We start from the raw sequence: 15,241 nt of genomic DNA, 5'->3' as shown, positions 1-15,241 counted from the left end.
GTGAACCACTACCTACTAACTCTATTTGTGATAAATGCAAAATTTCTCTCAATGATAATATTGCTCTTGATGAATCAAAAATTATTGTTGAGAATGAAGTGTTAGTGGATAGAATAAATACTCTAACTCATGACCTAGAAAAGGCATATGGTGGTAAGAAGAAATTGGATTTCGTATTGGGAAGTCAACGATGCTCTCTTAACCGTGAAGGTCTTGGATATGTTCCCAAGAAAGGAAAGAATGCTTTTGTAAAGCAAAAGACATTGTTTGTGAAAGAATGTGACAAAGTGTGTCACAAGTGTCACAAAAAGGGACATGTTAAGAAAAATTGTCCCAAGTTCAAACATGTATCCTCCACTTGTTTTGAGCATTGTTATGTTCTTTCTCATAATGCAAAAGGTGTTCATGCTAAATTTGTTGGTACTTCAATTGTTGGAAACAAAAAGAAAGCTATTTGGGTGCCAAAGACCTTGGTCACTAACATCCAAGGACCCAAGCAAGTTTGGGTACCTAAAAGAGATTGATTTCCTTTTGTAGGTAAACTACAAGGCGGGAGGGAATCATTGGGTGTTGGATAGTGGATGTACTCAACACATGACCGGGGATATGAAGATGGTTACCCAAATGAGTGAGGAAGATTGCTCAAATTATGATAGTATCACATTTGGAGATAATCGTAAAGGAAAGGTTAAAGGTTTGGGTAAAATTGCTATCTCAAATGATCATTCTATATCAAATGTGCTATTGGTTGAGTCTTTGAATTTTAATTTACTTTCCGTAGCTCAATTATGTGATTTAGGATTTTGTTGCAATTTCACAGTTGAAGATGTTATTATCTCTAGTGTTGATGGTAGCAATCTTAAATTTAAAGGTTTTAGACATGAAAATCTTTATCTTGTTGATTTCTCATCTAATGAGGCAAAGCTCACAACTTGCTTATTTTCAAAAGCTTCACTAGGTTGGTTATGGCATAGAAGACTTGGTCATGTTGGGATGAAGCAACTCAATCGGCTAACCAAGCATGACTTAGTTCGAGGCTTAAAAGATGTGAAGTTTGAAAAGAACAAATTGTGTAGCTCTTGTCAAGCCGGTAAGCAAGTGGCAAACACTCATCCAAATAAAAGTCAAATGTCCACTCATCGACCTTTGGAATTACTTCACATGGATTTATTTGGGCCCACATCTTTTGTAAGTATTGGTGGTAATTCTTATTGTCTTGTGATTGTGGATGACTATTCAAGATTTACTTGGGTTTATTTTCTACGAGACAAATCCAATGTGTTTGAAACATTCAAGTCATTTGCTATATTGGCTCAAAATCAATTTGACTTTGACATCAAAAAGGTTAGAAGTGATAATGGGTCGGAATTCAAAAATGCAAGAATTGATCAATATTGTGATGACAAGGGTATCAAACATGAATTCTCTTCCAAATATACCCCGGAACAAAACGGTATTGTTGAAAGAAAGAATAGAACTCTTATTGATATGGCAAGGTCTATGTTAGCGGAATATAATATATCGGATTCTTATTGGGCCGAGGCAATAAATACCGCTTGTCATTCATCAAATAGACTATATTGTCACAAGCTCTTGAAGAAAACTCCATATGAATTGCTCATTGGTAGAAAGCCAAATATCTCATATTTTAGGGTATTCGGTTGCAAATGTTATATTTTGAGAAAGGGAAGTCGGCTTTCTAAATTTGAGAAGAAATGTGATGAGGGCTTTCTTCTTGGATATTCATCAAATAGTAAGGCTTATAGAGTCTTCAACAAAACTCATGGTATTATTGAGGAAGCATATGATGTTGAATTCGATGAAACAAATGGGTCTCAAGATGAGAGTGATAATCTCGATGATGTTGGGGGAACTCAATTGATAAATGCAATGAAAACAATGGCCATTGGTGAAATAAAACCAAAGGAAGATGATGATGGAGATAGTGTGGTTGTCATTCCTTCATCCTCAACTATAAATGAGGAAGATCACCAAAGCCAACAACTCGATGAAACCATGGATACTCATGATCAAGGTACTTCAAGACCTACGGTTCCTCCTAATGCTTCAACAAGCAACTATCAAACGGTATCAAGAATTCATCATTCCATTGTGAAGGATCACCCGGTTGATCAAATTGTGGGTGATATTAGTAAGGGTGTTCAAACTCGCTCTCGCATAGCTTCATTTTGTGAACATTTCTCTTTTGTATCTTGTATGGAACCTAACCGTGTAGATGAAGCTCTACTTGATGTTGATTGGGTGAATGCAATGCATGAAGAATTAAATAACTTCGCTCGAAATGAAGTTTGGGAGCTTGTTGAGAGACCAAAGAACCACAATGTTATTGGTACAAAATGGGTGTTTCGCAACAAGCACAATGAAGATGGTGTGGTAGTAAGAAACAAGGCAAGATTAGTTGCACAAGGATATACTCAAATTGAAGGATTGGATTTTGGGGAGACATTTGCTCCCGTAGCAAGATTAGAAGCAATCCGGATTCTACTTGCTTATGCTTGTGCACACAATATCAAGCTCTACCAAATGGATGTAAAGAGTGCCTTTCTAAATGGTAAGATTAGTGAACTAGTGTATGTTGAACAACCTCCCAGTTTTGAGGACCCCAAAAGACCTAACCATGTGTTCAAGCTTTCTAAAGCTCTCTATGGGCTTAAGCAAGCTCCACGCGCTTGGTATGAAAGGCTTAGGGATTTCTTGCTTTCCAAAGACTTCAAAATTGGGAAGGTTGACACTACTCTATTCACTAAAAGAATTGGCAAAGATTTATTTGTTTGTCAAATCTACGTTGATGATATTATTTTTGGATCTACTAATGAATTATTTTGTGAGGAGTTCGGAAAAATGATGTCAAAAGAATTTGAAATGTCTATGATAGGAGAATTGAGCTTCTTTCTTGGCCTTCAAATCAAACAATTGAAAGATGGAATTTTTATAAGTCAATCAAAATATTTGAAGGACATGCTCAAGAAGTTTGGTTTAGAAAATGCTAAGCCTATCAAGACTCCAATGGCAACAAATGGTCATCTAGACTTAGATGAAGGAGGTACTATAGTTGATCAAAAACTTTATCGTTCAATAATTGGTAGTTTGCTTTATATTACCGCATCTAGGCCCGATGTTATGTTTAGTGTATGCATGTGTGCTCGATTTCAAGCTTCTCCTAGAGAGATTCACTTGAAGGCCGCTAAAAGAATTCTAAGATATTTGAAGTATACTCCCAATATTGGTCTATGGTATCCCAAAGGTGCTCAATTTGAATTAATTGGATATTCGGATTCGGACTATGCGGGGTGCAAAGTTGATAGAAAAAGCACCTCCGGTTGTTGTCAATTTCTTGGTAGATCTCTTGTTTCATGGTCTTCTAAGAAACAAAATTCGGTTGCTCTATCTACCGCTGAGGCGGAATATATATCGGCCGGAAATTGTTGTGCTCAACTATTATGGATGAAACAAACCTTATTGGACTATGGAATTATTTTCAAGAATGTGCCTCTCATGTGTGATAATGAGAGTGCGGTAAAATTGGCTACCAATCCGGTCCAACACTCAAGAACCAAGCATATTGATATACGGCATCACTTCTTAAGAGATCATGTTGGCAAGGGAGATATCTCTATTTATTCCATTGGCACCGATGATCAATTAGCAGACATTTTTACAAAACCTTTGGATGAAACAAGATTTTGTTCTCTAAGAAGTGAAATGAATGTGATCGATATCTCAAATGTGACTTGAAGTTGATCACACATGTGTCGTCTTGCATCTCGGGTCTAAGTATGCTCTTTATGCTATTTATTTGGTATTATTTGTGCATTTTTCATTTCTAATTGCTCTAGATAGTTTAATTCAAAAATCTTGCATTACTCAATTACATCATATGTATATGCATGCATACCAACTCTTGGATTGGTCAAAATGTCCATATATGAGCACCAATTCGGATTCGGAATTCAAAATCAGAAAGTGGACAGAAATTGAAAAATGAGTATCAGGCCGCGGACCGTCCGCCCATGGACCGTGGACCGTCCGCAGCATCAGGAAATGGACAATCCGAGCAGCCTCGCAGACCGTCTGAGATCATCAGGGCGCGGACCGTCCGCCGCCCCAGCGCGGACCGTCCGCGACAGGGCAGAAAAAGGGACAGAGCCCGCAGACTTGCCAGTTGTGCCCATTCGCTTGTTCTCTCTTGCTCTCCACTCGCCATATACTCTCTTGTGTCGAGTGTGCGCGGACCGTGAAGTGAAGTTGCGTGCGGACAGTCCGACAGCTTGCAGCAACATTCCCTCAACATGTCTTCATCACGGTATCTTCAAATCTTGTGGATTTAATCAAATTTCATCAACTTTGAGATTATTTGGGTTTCTTCTCTGATCTGAAATTGAGCAGTGGGTTTCAAAATCTGATTGGTGGGATTGATAGTTCTCCTCAATATCAATGCTATGCAAAATTTTGAACTTGTTTTGCTGGGTATTATCTGCAAAAACATCAAATTGAACTCTTGTGGCGGCTAGGGTTCTTGGAGTCGCCCCTGGTCGGTCGCGGACCGTCCGCCCAGTGGACGCAGACCGTCCGGGCCTCTGGCGCGGACAGTCCGGTCCCCTAGCGCGGACCGTCCGGACCCTGGCAGAGCATTACCATTCCATTCCTTTTTATAAGTGGTGATTGGTATCAATTATTTATCTATGGATGTCTGTCACCTTGTTGCAGTGGTTTTGGTGGTCTCCGCAAGAAACTTGCAGGTCGCTTTAAATCCAAGCGCCCTCGTGGCAATGATGATGACTATACACCGACCACTGATTCAGAGGCCCAATCCTCAGCTGGGGGCACTGAATCCATGGATGCTGAAGATTTTCTTCATGTTCACCCTGATTATCCCATTGATATCCAAGGATGGACTTACCCCAAGCGGAGATTTTCTATGGCTGAGTACTGCTCTAGACGGACTGTGAACCAGTATGCTCTGCCATCTGATACAAATATCCAGTTTTTCCACACTCAGCTGCAGTTTGATGTCTTTTGGGGGACCCTGGTGGATACCAATTTTCATAAGCATCAGGTGATTGATTGGTCCTTCTTGCTCAGTCAATCAGTCATGGAGGGTCTCATCCCCAAATTTGAAACATGTGGATTATATCAGTTTATGGGGCAGCGCACCGATTTCAATGAAATGGCAGTTAAGCAATTCTTGGCTACCTCAGAGATTGATATTGCAGAAGAATCTATCACCTGGATGACTGGCTTCAAGCGGTATTCTGCTTCTTTTGCTGACTTTGCCGCTGCCAACAGTCTGAACTATGGCACCATTTCTGCTGGGGTGGATCTTTATACTGAAGATAATTTTGAGGATTTTGTGCAGTTTTATGAGCCAACCAGGCTCGGTATACCTAGGAGGTTTGGAGAGACAGCCGGACTCCGACATCATCCTGCTGTCATTAACAAGATTGCCAGAGTCACCATTCTTCCTAAAAGTGGTGATAAGAGTAAAATTCGAGATAAGTTCTGGAACATAATCCAGCACATCATGAATGGTGAAGTCATGAACATTGTTCTCTTCATGATGAGGCAGCTTAATGATTTAAAGATGGACAAGAATCAAAACTTGGCATATGCTCCATACATTATGGCTCTCATCAAATCCAAGACAAGATTTGAGGGCCCATGCGAGATTGTTCACACTCCATTCAGGCCTTTTAAGAATGAGATAGGGTTTCTCACCAGGCCACTCACTCCATTCCCAGATAATGAGGAAGACCCTGGCTATGAGGGTGGAGCAGCTCCTAATGTTGAGGAACAGCAGATGCCTCCTCCTCCACCTCCTCCTCAGCCTCAGCACTATTGGGAGCCTGCTCCAGGATATTTTGATCCTTATTTTCACAATATGCAGCAAGGGCTGGAGACTCATATTGATGCTCGCTTTGATGGCCTGATGTCACATGTGGATCACCGCCTTGATGACATGCAGTCTCGCTTTGACAGCAACTGGGATGCGCTCAACTCTGAATTTTCTGACTTTCGTGATCAAATTCACACTAATGTCACTGATCCCATCATGTCAAGGCTGAATAATATGCAACAAAGTTTTCAAGATAACATGGGTGCTCTCTCCAGTCAGTTTGACAATCTTTCTACAACTGACAACCTGCATGATATAAGTCAGAGGCAGCAGCAGCTCCAGCAGGACTTTGGCCAGTTCTCCTCCCTGTTTGACACCTTCAGCACTCATTATTACAACATGCATCCTCCGCCGAGTGATCAGTAAGGCCTCTCCTTTGTGGCAATTGATGCCAAAGGGGGAGAGAAGTGATGAGAAGTTGTCAGGCGTCTCCTTCAGGGGGAGTTGGTGGTTCTATGTGGACACTAAGACCATGCATATGCATTTTACCTTTTTCATGCCGCTTTAGTTTATGTCTTATGCATTTGGAACTTGGTTTGATCTATTAACTCTATGTCGTATGTCTGTGGACTATTATCTGTAATATTCTGTGGGATGAACTATGTTTTAGTTCAAATTACTCTGTGTGTGGTTAATCGAGATGTGATTATAATTACTGCGCTCTCTCTACGAATCATCTCTTGTATGCCTCGATAACCATGATTGTAGGAAAGTCTCCATCAAGCTCCAATATATTATGTGTGTTATATCTTCAACTTCAAAAAATCCTGCACACACTTAGGGGGAGCCTTTTCTTGCATACTGAGTTTTTATTTGGATTTATCTATCTCTTGGACAGAACTTCAAATCAAGATAAGTCCTATGAAACTCATCTCCAAGATCTATCTTATACCTTAGGTATGAGAGAGATTTGGAGAAACTAAACTTCTCTTTAATATACTATGTGGTGTTGTCATCAATTACCAAAAAGGGGGAGATTGTGAATCATCTAGGCCCCTTTGGTAATGTTTTGGTAATTAATGACAACTACTTGTGGACTAACGATTCTTGGAGAAATAAGAATGCAGGGTTGGACCACATAGAACAGGAAATGTTGAAGAAGTCATACGCATTGGTTGTGGATCAGATGAAGGCAAAGGTATAATATAGGTTTTACTTTTGCCGGTCTTGAGGAGTTTAGAGAAGATACCTGACCGGATTAGTAGGCTAGATAGTCGTACTATTAAGAGGGGTCAATGACTTAGATCTGTGTAAAACTTAGTGCCTCATAGAGCATCAAGTAGTTGCATTTGCATAAGGACTAACAGCGCTTCTCATTTCGTGAGTTAAAAGTTCATTCAAAAGCATGTTTGAAATTTGAGAAGTCTTGGTCGCGCGGACTGTCCGGCCCTTGGGGGCGGACCGTCCGCGATCCTCCAGAAGGTCTGAGGTTTGACCATTTGTGTTGACTCTGTGTTCTTTTGCACTGCGGACCGTCCGGGCCTTAGGGCCGGACCGTCCGCAGTCCTGACCAGAGGAAGGTGGCTTCGGGTCAGTCCCTGAATTTTAGGCGGACGGTCCGCCTGTAAGGCGCGGACGGTCCGCATGTGTCTAACTCGTTTTTGGACAGGGACTGTGTGTTTTTATAGATTTGTACTACGGACGGTCCGGGGGACCAGTCCGGACAGTACTGTCTCAGGTCGCGGACGGTCCGGGATTTATAGCCGGACGGTCCGCGTGTGTTAACTCCGTTTGATCCGAGGCTCGGGTGTTTGAAATTGCCAGGTCGCGGACGGTCCGGCCTTGAGGGGCGGACTGTCCGGACCCACCTTTTGAGTCTGCTCTGACATGCTTCAACGGTCATTATAGCCGTTATGGTGTACGGCGGACCGTCCGGCCCTAGGGCGCGGACGGTCCGCGTGTGCGCAGAACTGCCCCCTTTTGCACATAACGGTTGGTTTTAGATGGGGGACTATAAATAGAAGGGTAGCTCGTGTGTGAGACCTCTCTTGGCTATTCCTTGCACACATTGAGCTCATTTGTGATCCTCCAACTCACTCTCTCACACTCTTTGCTTGAGATTGCATTCTAGTGAGAGATTGAGGGTTCCTAGTGCATTTGCATCATTTGGTGATTCTTGAGGCACTAGGTGGTACACCGAGCAAGCGTCGTTGGCTTGTTACTCTTGGAGGTTGCCGCCTCCTAGACGGCTTGGGTGATTGTCTCCGTCGAGCTCTCCAAGAAGATTGTGGAGAAGCCGCGGTGTTGATTGTGAGGGGTTCGCGCCTACCTCGCCGGAGCGGCAAAGGTGACATTAGTGGAATCGAGGTATTGAGTGATTTCTTGTCCACTTGGCTCAAAGATCAAGTCGTGTCTTGATAGAGGAGCAAGTGAGAGCTTGAAGTCCACCTCAACGTGGATTAGGGGTGATCGGCAAATCACCGATACCACGGGATAAATTTCGGTGTCTATTCCTTCTAGCATTACTTATTGCCTTGCAATTGATTAGTGTTTTGCTTATTGTTCTTCAAGTATTCAATCTCCGTAGTTGTCTTTCATACATTGTTTACTTATTGACACTAGTAAATTTATTCCTCTTGTTGTATTGATTAAATTTACTTAGTATTGTTGTTTTTAGTCAAAACCGTCTATTCACCCCCCCTCTAGCCGGTGTCCTAGATCCTACACCCTTGCAAAAAAGTGCGACGAAAGCCTCCAAGCGAGTGCAAACACTCCCTTCGAGGCTCGGGGGCTACTGTCGGGGACCATAATTAGGGGTACCCTCAAGGCTCCTAATTCTCAGCTGGTAACCCCCATCAGCACAAAGCTGCAAAGGCCTGATGGGTGCGATTAAGTCAGAGATCAGTCCATTCGAGGGACTCGATCACGCCTCGCCCGAGCCTAGCCTCGGACAAGGGCAGCCGACCCCGGAGGATTTCCGTCTCGCCCGAGGCCCCCCTTCAGCGGCGAACATATTCCCGACTCGCCCGAGGCCCTGCCTTCGCCAAGAAGCAACCCTGACTAAATCGCCGCACCGACCGACCAAATCGCAGGAGCATTTAATGCAAAGGTGGCCTGACACCTTTATCCTGACGCGCGCCCCCAGCCGGCAGAGCCGAAGTGACCGCCGTCACTTCGCCGCTCCACTGACCGGCCTGACAGAAGGACAGCGCCGCCTGCGCCACTCCGACTGCGGTGCCACTTGACAGAGTGAGACTGACAGGCAGTCAGGCCCTGCCGAAGGCACCATAGGAAGCTCTGCTTCGCCCGACCCCAGGGCTCGGACTCGGGCTAAGTCCCGGAAGACGGCGAACTCCGCTCCGCCTGACCCAGGGCTCGGACTCGGGCTAGGTCCCGGAAGACGACGAACTCCGCCCGACCCAGGGCTCGGACTCGGGCTAAGTCCCGGAAGACGGTGAACTCCGCCCGACCCAGGGCTCGGACTCGGGCTAAGTCCCAGAAGACGGCGAACTCCGCCCGACCCAGGGCTCGGACTCGGGCTAAGTCCCAGAAGACGACGATCTCCGCCTCGCCCGACCCAGGGCTCGAACTTGGGCTCGGCCCCAGAAGACGACGAACTCCGCTTCGCCCGACCCCAGGGCTCGAACTCCGCTCCGGCACTAGCCGGCGATCTCCGCCTCGCCCGAACCTGGGGCTCGGACCCGACCTCGGCCACGGAAGACAGACTCGACCTCGGCTTCGGAGGAGCTTCCACATTGCCCATCCTAGGGCGCAGATCAGCCACGTCAACAGGAGGCGCCATCATCACCCTACCCCGAGCTGACTCGGGCCGCAGGGAACAAGACCGGCGTCCCATCTGGCTCGCTCCGCCAGATAGGCAATGATGGCGCCCTGTATACTCTGTGACGACGGCGGCTCTCAGCCCCCTTACGGAAGCAAGAGGACGTCAGCAAGGATTCAACCGCTCCGACAGCTGTCCCTCCGCCAGGCTCCATCGCTCCTCCGACGGCCACGACATCACACCAGCTGGGTGCCAAAATCTCTCCGGCTGCCACAACGGCATGTACTTAGGGCGCTAGCTCTCCTCCGCTAGACACGTAGCACTCTGCTACATCCCCCATTGTACACCTGGATCCTCTCCTTGCGCCTATAAAAGGAAGGACCAGGGCCCTCTTAGAGAGGGTTGGCCGCGCGGGGACGAGGACGAGACAGGCGCTCGCTGGGGGCCGCTCGCTCCCTCTCCCGCGTGGACGCTTGTAACCCCCTACTGCAAGCGCACCCGACCTAGGCGCGGGACGAACACGAAGGCCGCAGGATTCCCACCTCTCTCACCCCGGTCTCCGGCCGCCTCGCTCTCCCCCCTTCGTGCTCGCCCTCGCGCTCGACCCATCTGGGCTGGGGCACGTGGCGACATTCACTCGTAGGCTTAGGGACCCCCCGGTCTCGGAACGCCGACAAATATCTTCATGCTTTTTTGAAGAACATTTCTAGTTGAGATATTATAGACAAAAGCGGACATAGTGAGTGAGTAGTTACTTCTTGATTACTCTATCACGCTCATGTAAGAGGAAATGGGGATTTCAATCCAGAACTCATACTATCCCAAATTTTATGAATCATTGAAGTACAAAAACTTATTTTTGTAACCCTTTTCGACTTCCTAAATGTTGAGGACTGTAGTAAGCATTTTAGCATGTTAGTTTTGCAATATTAGGTGTTGTTTGGTTCATGGATGGTAACATAAATGATAATGGTAATGATTCACAACGGTAATAAGTTTGAATAGGCCGATATTAATTTTTAGTGTGGTATATGATTACAGTTCGACTTAAACAAACATGATTTAATGTTGTTGGTTACCCATCACGTTACAATTATGTGAACCAAACAACATCGCAGTGTAAGCACAAACATCAATGGTATGAAGTGTGGGATAAGAATCATAGGTATACCGTTTTCAATTTTTTGAGATGCATCTATACAATTTTGACACATTTGAAGTTGGCTCTAACTAGCTAGACAATATATCCATGTCACCTTCAAATATGTTGTTCGTTAGATTTTTTAGTATTGAAAATATTGTTTCTTTTGTTGACAATCTTGACGTATGAGCAAAGCAATGCTTTCCACTGATTCCGGACAAAAGGCATGCGCTGACACATCCAACAGACTTGTACATTCATCGAACAATAAGTGCTAACTTGTTTTAAACTTCTCTAGGTTTAATACATATTGGATAACTTCGTCAAGTATTCCAAACACTTGTAGAGGGCAATAATACCAATGAGAGCAATATTATGAACAACATTAGTTCAATGATCAAAATAGTTGAGGCCATGAACAAGCAAAGCTAATTTTGTAACATCTATAGATGCTCCCATCGTGACTTAGCTAAGTGCAACTATATTGCTACACATCAACGTTCTTATGGATGGTCTAATGCAAAACATCTAATGCAAAGCCATGTAGGAATTTTGATGATGTGGTGGGATTAGGAGACAAGAGAAAGAGGTTGTTGTTTCTCTAAACAACCACCTTATAAAATAGAATTTAGGACTGTGCAACAAGTCTAACACCATTTTTTTATCTATCATTGCTATGCAACTCACAATGTTTATTTTATTCTATATACGAATTTACGGTTAATGTTGATCTATGGTGTTGTTGCTCTTATTCTGAACTTCTGAATCAAGGACCTCCTTGTTGGCGTCGGCTGCCGGAATGCGCAGCTCGACGGCGATCGACAACATAGGAATCATTCCTATGGCGTCGTACAATCCTCTAACACACGCAGACACAGAAGAATGGCGCTGCCAAGAGTTGTAGCCTTTTTGGTTTTATTTGTTCCTTTTGTCAGCGCCATTCTTCTGTGTTCACGTGTGTTAGAGGATCGTGCGACGCCGCAGGTACGATTCTTGTGTTGTCGATCGCCGTCGAGCTACGCATTTCGGCAGGCAGTGCCAACACTCCTCACACACAAGCAGGTCATCTAGCTCTCCAGGAAGATCAAGGAGGCATCTGAAGACAAGTACTTTGAAGTTTGATGAACAACAAGGACATCCTCATGCACAAGTTTGATGAACATTAAGTACTTTGAAGTACTCAGCCCCCGTTTTAATTTCTGGCGATACATGTATTTCTTAAAGGCTGGTTAAGTGATCATTTTCGTCCAACACCTGAAATCCACAAAGCTATAGCAGCTGCTTCGTTGCAAAGCAATCCAACAACTTTTACTTTTCATCTTTAATTTCAGCTTTCTCAACTGTTCAGTAACTGCATAATGTAAAAAAATCACATAAAATACATTGTGCTTGCATGAATGCAGAGAGAGTTGCCAACCTTTGTCCAGGTTCCTGCGTGATGACTCATTTCTCCAGTTTTGATGTCACCATAGATTGGAAGGTTCAAGGTTGGTTCAACCGTGTTGTTTAGCTCTTACTGAGCAACACATGGAGCAACTAAACATTAGCAAGTAGACAATTTAGTGTGAATTTGTATTAGAATTTGAACGCAACTTGTGCAGACCAGCAGTCTAGTCTTACTCTCTTCGTTTGGCTTACAGGTGAAAAAAATCCTTGAGCCTGTTCACTCCTACTCAATGGGACAAGGATCAGTGGCATCCTTTCATGGGGCCACTGCGGTTCATCCAAGTGTTGTTCCTCTGCATTGTCTTCATGACCGTGGAGGTCAATACATTCTTCCTTAAGTTTACGTCATGTTGTCGAATTCCTCAAAAGGACAGTCCTTACCGTTGAGTCTCTACTTGAATGAGATTAGTGACAAGGTAAAACTATTCCTTTAATATTAATTATATGCATGATGACAGTAACTAAAATATTGGATTGTGTACAAATGGACATACAACAAGTTCTAGAAGCAATAGCTAACCACATAGTCACTAATCTTAACCCAGTGACCATTTAACAACATATATAATATAAATTCAGATTAGATGCTTTATAGTTGCTGTGTAGACCTTTCGCACATATAAGTGCTCCTTAGAACTTTGGCTGTTACTCTTGTGGCCACTTCTCCTTTATTGCAGGCAATACCTTGTTCACAAGATAATCACGGCTAACATCTTTGGTTACTGATGGCAGCACCTTAGTAACCATTGTACCTGCCGGCCTATTGACACTACTCCTTTTAGCTGGCTCCACTGTAACGAATGCCCAAGTACCAATCTTTCCTGAAAATATACAGTTCCCGTCACTATCAATTCTAGGCCTAGCGACTGCCGTCAAAAACATCACCTTCTCTACAAAGTTCTTGCTCTGGGTTGTTCTCTCGGGTACAGTCTCATCTACAGCCAAGTAGTACTTCTGAGTTTTCCTAGTGTGATAAAACCATTTCTCATCAATGTGCACAATGTTGTACATTCCATTAAAACTTGGTTCATGTGGCACACTAGATGGTTCGAGCATTGAGAGACAAAACCTTACTCTAGCCTTTTTGTTTTCTTCATTCAATGTAGGCTTGATTGCATTTGAGTGACGTCTAAACTCCCCCTCTTTGAATCTCCTATGAAGTGTTGACAGTGACATATCGAGCGCATTGGATAAATCCTTGAAAGTTGTTCTGTTTTCCAGTGCTATTGTTTTGATTATTTCTGGGTCAAATGACTTTTTTAGGACCACATTTTTTGGTTTTTTGCTCATAACACCGTTAACCCCACCGCCTTGTTTTGCATCGTACCATATGCGCTGGACTACTCTCAAAGGTACAACAGTTTCACACGAAACAGCCTTAGTGACCCCTCTATCTAACTTACAGACACTAGTTCGCTCTAAAAGCATGCCATAGATAGATTGCTTCAATCCATTGCTGTTGAGCACCATTTTGAGTGCGCGGACGGTCCGGCCCTAGGGCCGGACGGTCCGCGGTCCGGACAGTCCGTGCCTATGGGCCGGACGGTCCGTGCAGGCACAGAACAGATTAGGTTTCCGAGTTTCTTGCTATGTTTGTTGGCGAAAATCTCGGGATAAGCTCGGAAATTAGTTTGTAAAGGGTCCAGCCCCCCTCCTCTATAAATAGAGAGGTATACGGCCGATTTGTAATCATCATCAATCGAATCAATACAACTTCTATTTCGCATTTTATCCTAGGAGTAGTTCTAGTCTAGTTTAGGTTTAGCCTCTCTATCCCCAAATTCTCCGCCTCTCCTCGACTCTACGTCGATTAGAGGAGTCTAGGTCGGCCTACCCGAGCCTAGACAACTCCTAGGATCTCTCCTCCCCGACGGGGTCCCTCCCGGGAGCGAGATCCAGGCGCCGCCAGCGATCTTCCGCCGCCCCTGCACACGCGCGGACCGTCCGGCCCTAGGGCGCGGACCGTCCGACCGTCAGGCAGGGAACCCGAGCTCCTGCACCAGATCGCGGACCGTTCGGCCCTGTGCCGCGGACCGTCCGCGCCTGACCAGAGAGCACCGCCGCTGGTTCTTTTGAAGTGATTGGCGCCTCCAAAAAGGCGTCAACATACTTTTTGGCGACTCCGCTGGGGACAACACATATAGACCTATCAAATCGGCCCTCAATGGCCGGTTCAAAAGATAGCTCTGAGGTTTCCACCAGCAATATCATCACACCGACATGGGAAACCTTGCCGGCTGAAGAACAGCTCCTGTTCGAAGAGCGTCAGGAGCAGCTGATCCAAGAAGCAAAGGCGAAGTTCCTATCCGACTTCAAAGTGGACAGGAACAACAAAGTCGTTCGGCAACGGGCGACAGATCCGGCTTCGCTCCGACCTACTATGATTACCCCCAATGTAAGTAACACCAACGAACTCCAATCTCTTAGAGCTTACATAGACGAACAGCGAGAACAATTACAACGTATCGTAGGGGATATACAAAATGATCATAAAAGGCTAGTGCGTGTGCTTGATGAGTCTACTATGGCAAATCTTCCTTCACACGAGGTTGAATTGAGAGAATACACACATAATTCATCGGCTACAGGTTGTCACGACCAGTCACAACCCCTTTATGGGATGTCGATGGACATGTACCCTGGGCAACGACAGCTTCCCACGCACATCGGCGATAAATTTGCCGATATGCGCATGTCCGGACCGTCCGCACGTGAGCGCGGACCGTCCGGGCCAACGGCGGCTAATCCCTTTTTTAGAAGCGAGTTACCGAGACCTGCACCCAAGCCACCACATGCCGTGCAAACCCTAGATAACCCATTCGGACCGTCTGCATATGGCGCCAGACAGTTTGAATATAATGTCGGACGGTCCGGCCACATGGTCGGACAGTCCGCGCACGGAGCCGGACGGTCCGCGTATTTAACCGGACGGTCCGGCAAAGAGTTTTTTGAGGAGGATAGATATCCAACTCCGTATCCGTCTCAGCTAGACTCCCCATCTCACCATACGACATACCAG

Source organism: Zea mays, chromosome 1 (genome assembly GCF_902167145.1).
Source record: "Zea mays cultivar B73 chromosome 1, Zm-B73-REFERENCE-NAM-5.0, whole genome shotgun sequence".
In the NCBI taxonomy this organism is placed as follows: Eukaryota; Viridiplantae; Streptophyta; class Magnoliopsida; order Poales; family Poaceae; genus Zea; species Zea mays.
This window is presented reverse-complemented; position numbering follows the sequence as displayed.